The sequence below is a fragment of the Physella acuta genome, unplaced genomic scaffold (assembly GCF_028476545.2).
Source record: "Physella acuta isolate Inbredline_101_S28 unplaced genomic scaffold, ASM2847654v3 ptg002377l, whole genome shotgun sequence".
Lineage (NCBI taxonomy): Eukaryota > Metazoa > Mollusca > Gastropoda > Physidae > Physella > Physella acuta.
The window spans coordinates 22,095-28,094 of record NW_026733868.1 but is presented as its reverse complement, the minus strand read 5'-3'; positions in this window follow the sequence as shown (position 1 = coordinate 28,094).

Genomic DNA, 6,000 nt, shown 5'->3' with positions numbered 1-6,000 from the left:
AGAGAAAGTCTTGTAATCGTGCAAAACAAAAATCGAGATTTTTACAATTCTCGACGTTTTACACCTCACTGATAAACATAATTTTGCAATCTTGTCCGTGTGTCTGTGTGTGTGTGTCTGTGTGTGTGTGTGTGTGTAAACACGATAACTTGAGTACCGTCACAGCTAGGTTGATGAACTTTCATTTATAAGTATTTTATCAAAATCGTAGATCCTGATCAACTTTTGACCGATTTCCGATAACCGGAATTGGTACTTTTTCTACTTTGAATTTTTCAAAAGCCTATAACTTAAGTACTATTTCAGATAGATCAATTGAAATTTCACATGTAAGTAAAAGATCTAATTCTCTACCTTCTGTCAAATTTTGAGTAATTTCAGTTGACCGGAAGTACTAATTTACGCTATTTCCGATTTCTCAAAAAACGCATGTAAATTTATAAAGTAATAATAATATTGCACACTATTATGCACATTTAATGTGGTGTTCAATTGGTGTGCAATTCTTTTTTCTACGAGATTTTATTCTATTTTAAAAATTTAAGTATTTAAAATGGAGTTCCTATTGCCTGTAGTGTTATATAAGAATATTCGAGAAAGTTTAGAGGAGATCACTCTATTAAAAATAGGCCTACTGTTGTAAACATTTTAGATTTATAGTACTGCTTGTCTAGATCAATGGAAGACACAATACGGTTATGATAATAAATAAATCACTTTATATTATTTCTAATATTTTAGTATGTGTGATCAGTCCACCTTACATTTGCAAATGTATACGAACTATAGAGAAAGTCTTGTAATCGTGAAAAAAAAAAATCGAGATTTTTACAAATCTCGACGTTTTACGGAAAAACATAATTTTGCAATCTTGTCAGTATGTCTGTGTGTCTGTGTGTGTGTGTGTGTGTGTCTGTGTGTGTATGTGTGTGTAAACACGATAACTTGAGTACCGTTACAGCTAGGTTGATGAAATTTCATTTAAAAGTATTTTATCAAAATCTAGATCCGTATCAACTTTTGAGCGACTTCCGATAACCGGAAGTGGTACTTTTTCTACTTTGAATTTTTCAAAAGCCTATAACTTGAGTACTATTTCAGATAGATAAATGAAATTCCACATGTACGTAAACGATCTAATTTTCTACCTTCTATAAAATTTTGAGTAATTTCAGTTGAACGGAAGTAGTAATTTACGCTATTTCCAATTTCCTCAAAAAACGCATGTAAATTTATAAAGTACTAATAATATTCCGCACTTTTATGCACATTTTGTTTTGGCGTTCGCTTGGTGCGCAATTCTTTTTTCTACGAGATTCTATTCTATTTTTAAAAGTTTAAGTAATTAAAAATCATGTCTATATTCCGAGTTGCCATCCCACTTAGTGTTATATAAGAATATTCGAGAAAGTTTAGGGGAGATCACTCCCGGTTTATTTTTTTAGTTTTAATAATTCGATCAATGCCCGACCAGGAAGCTGGAGAAATAACACTAGACCGTGGGTGTAATGGTAAAAGTGTTTAAAACCTACCACGAGCTTGCCTACGACCCTTAGTCTATGACTAAATAGCGTTTGATTAAAGTGATATCAAAGACATGAATACCTAGTGCAGCCTTTTATCTTCTACTAGCAAACAACAGGGAGACTAACGAACTGTTCATAGAAAGCATTGGGTGTGAATTATGCGATTATTGTAGTGAGATGTGTGTTGGGCTCTGTGGGGGTAGTGGGTTGTGGGTGAGGGGGAGTGGGTGGGTTTTAATGTATGTTGTATGAGTTGTTGTGAGTTGTTGTGTTATTGTTTGGGTATACAGGCGTTGTTGTGTTATTGTTTGAGTATGAAAACGTTGTGTTATTGTTTGAGTATGAAAACGTTGTGTTATTGTTTGAGTATGCAAACGTTGTGTTATTGTTTGAGTATGAAAACGTTGTGTTATTGTTTGAGTATGAAAACGTTGTGTTATTGTTTGAGTATGTAGCTTTCTGTTGTTTTTTTTCAATTATACAAATGCCATGTGTTATTGTTTAGGTATACACGCGTTGTTGTATTATTTTTCTGATATACATGTGCTGTGTTATTGTATAGGTATGAACACGTTGTGTTATTGTTTAGGTATAAACGCGTTGTTGTGTTACTGTTTGGGTAAAACTGCGTTGTTGTGTTTTTTTAGATATCCATGTGTTGTGTTTTTGTTTGGGCCTAACCGAGTGTAAATCAGATAAACCAATGCATAGGCCCATGATTATCATTCGCTGGAGTTCACTGAATAGCATACGATTGAATTGATATCAAAGATATGAATACCTAGTGCAGCCTTATATCTTCTACTAGCAAACAACAGGGAGACTAACGAACTGTTCATAGAAAGCATTGGGTGTGAATTTTGCGATTATTGGAGTGAGATGTGTGTGGAGTTGTGGGTCGGGGGAGTGGGTGGGGTTTAATGTATGTTGTTTAAGTTGTTGTGAGAGCGTGTTTGCCAGGATTGGGGTTTGGTTCGGTGTGTGGTTCATGGTTTTGTGCGGGTGTTGAGTGAAGTGGTGTTGGGTTGAGACTACTCTGCGGGGTGTATGTGGTTTGATGTGGGTTGTGTGGGGGTGGGGTACCTGGGTTTAGGGTCGGAAGGGTGGTGAGGGGTTTGGTTTGGGTTGTGGTTCGTGGTGAATTATTTCCCCTTCTTTAATTCTCTCCCCTTAGTTTTTTAACCGCAGATTATGAAAAAAAAAATTAGCTTTCTCTAATAAGAGCAATTGCCGTCAAATGTGTAGGAAATTTACCAAATGTCATCAGTTTCTATAAGAGAAAGCAAGATGAATGTTATAAATATTATATATATATATATATATATATATATATATATATATATATATATATATATATAGTCTGATCATTTATAGGGGCCCAGTTCTGACTGTTTGTAGGTTCGGTCCTGATAAAAATGAATGTAACAGATGGTTTAGAGACCAGTCATGTGACTATAGCTCAAGTTGTTGTTGAGATTCGTGCACTATATATGGCATATGAGATCCATTTGATTTAATCGTTGGAATATCTAACAGACTGAATCTTTACAACACAGAATCCGCAATACTTATCAAACAAAAGATATTTGTCATCTCAAAGATACCAGCATGCACAAGACTTTCCTACTCACTACTGTTGTGCTGATTTTCATATGCATTTCTGTCGGTGAGTCCATCTAATCGTTTTCTTTATTTTTATGTTCATATATATATATATATATATATATATATATATATATATATATATATATATATATATTGTGCATTAAAGTATTAACAATTTTTACGATAGAGCCACCAGCGTAGCTGTTTTAAACACCACTAAAGGCGAATGGTTTAGAACTTTGGCAGGCGTCAGACAATGCTGCTTGCTCTCTCCCATCCTTTTCAATATCCACCTAGAAAGAATCATGAAAGACGCTTTAGAAGAACATATAGTCTCAGTCAGCGTCAGCGGACGATTGTAACCAACCTACGATTCGCGGATGACATAGAAGCTATTGTAGGCAGTGAAGACGAGTTGATAGTATTGGTAAATAGATTGAACAGAAAATCAACTATATACGGTATGGAAATCAATGCTGACAAGACAATGATCATGAACAACACCCCAAATGATATAGTGGGAGATATACGTTAAAATGACCGAAGATTGGAGGAAGTTCATTCATTCAAGTATTTTGACGCCATATTATCCAATGATGGAAATAAGCAAGAAATACTTGCGAGATGTGCCGAAACAACAACAGCACTCAGTAAACTAAGAAACATTTGGCACGACGGCAACACTTCTATTGGCACAAAAAATAAACTCATGCATTGGAAATGAGATGTCTACGGAGACTAGTACGGATTTCATACAGAAATCACATAACAAACGAGAAGTCTTGTAAAGGATCACTAATGTGTTTGGTTCCCTTTGAGTTTTACTGAGCATAGTAAAAACTAGACAATGGAGTTGGTATGGGCAATACTGCAAGGCCAAGGAGAGAAAAGAATGGGAAGACAAAGACGACTAGGTGGATGACATCAAAGATCGGACTGGCCTGCCTGTCTCAAAACTAATCAAAGTGGCAGAAGACAGAGATGGATGGCGGATAATTAAATGTGTATTCTCTTTGGTTTTTACTGATGTGTTTACAATCCTTTGTTATTTATGCACCAATCATTGTTTTTCTCTGTCTTCCGTAGGGGGAACATCTGAGAAATCGGAGGATGAATACAAGCTGGTCAAAAGGCAACATTTCATGCTCCGGCTCGGGAGAAGGGACGCTGAAGAACCTGCTGAGGACAACAAGGAATCTTTGAGCGATCAGCACGAGCTGAGCATCAAGAAACGATTTATAAAGGGAGGTATTTAATTGTGTACCAATTCATGTGATCCAGATTTCTGAAAATGAATTTTAATTTATACCTTATGTTTGTGATCATTTAATAAAATAATAATTTGTCATTTTAATCGATTTACTGTTTAACAATACACATAAATGATAATAATTAGTCAATTAAAACATTCTCTTGCACAGAAAATCTTCAAAAAAGGAAATTAAAATTATAAAAAACTTCAGTTAAATCTTATTTTTGTATTTTTGTCCTACAAATGTCAACTATACATTTATTTTGAGTGCTTTTTTGGCAGAAAAATTGCGGATGACGGAATCAAAACTAACAGTTTCAGTACGGTGTCTTTCTATTGACAACAAGAAATTTCTGCAACTGATTTCGTTGTCTAACAAACGTTGACAGCAGTGTCTATAAATGCTTGTGCATATTGTCAATTTCTTGAAAAAAAAATCTCATACTTTCGTATTTGTAAATTTAGAGAAAAGCTGATGGTTTGGATATTCACCGTTCATTTAGATTGAACAACTAATATTTTTTTTTGGTCATAAGCGATAGTTTGTCGGGAATGTGCTATTTTATGGAGCGTCGTTTTATATAAGCAATGTCTAGGTAGGAGGTGAGGACAGCTGGTGTTTAAACTTAAGTGTGTATACGTGTTAGATATTTTGAACAAAAAATGAAGCTTGTGATGCAAAATTAGATCTTTATTTTTTATCTTGAAAACCAACAAGTAAGCAGTAAATTTGGGGGTCCCTAAATATCAGGGGACCCTGACTACAGCCCACGATCTTGCCTACGACCCTAAGTACATCACCGAATAGCATGCGATTAAAGTGATATCAAAGACATGAATACCTAGTGCAGCCCATTGTTTTCTACTAGCAAATAACAGGGAGACTAACGAACTGTTCATAGAAAGCATTGGATGTGAAATTATTGTAGTGAGATGTGTGATGGGCTCTGTGGGGTAGTGGGTTGTGGGTGAGGGGTAGTGGGTGGGTGGGTGGGTTTTAATGTATGTTGTCTAAGTTGTTGTGAGAGCGTGTGTTGACGTGTCGGTCAGGATTATGTGGGCTTTTGTCAAGGTGTGGTTCATGGTTTCGTGCGGGTGTGGAGAGAGGTGTTGTTGGGTTTGGATTACCTCGCGTGTCGATTACGCATGTGGTGTGATGTGTGGAGAGTCGTGTGTTTGTTGTGGGATGAATGTGAGGGTATGAGACATATTTGTTAGGCTTATTGGGGTGTGTCCTGTTGGTAACCTGATAGGTTGGAGGGTGGGAGGGGTGGTGAGGAGTTTGGTATGGGTTGGTTTTTTTTTAAACCGCTGATATAGAAAAATAAAGTGGGAGTGATCTCCCCTAAACTTTCTCAAATATTATTATATAACGTTACTAAGGTCGGAAACCGGCATGAGCATGTAAAAAATAAACTAGGCCTAATCCACCCGGAAACGTAGAATAATAATAAATAAAGCAAAATTCATTTTAAAATCCTCAGATAAACGAAAATGGTATTTTTTGTGTTGTTTCATAATTTCCGTTGACCGGAAGTGGTAATTTACTCTATTTCCGATTTCTCAAAAAATGCTTGTGAATTTATAAAGTACTAATAATATCCGCACTATTATGCA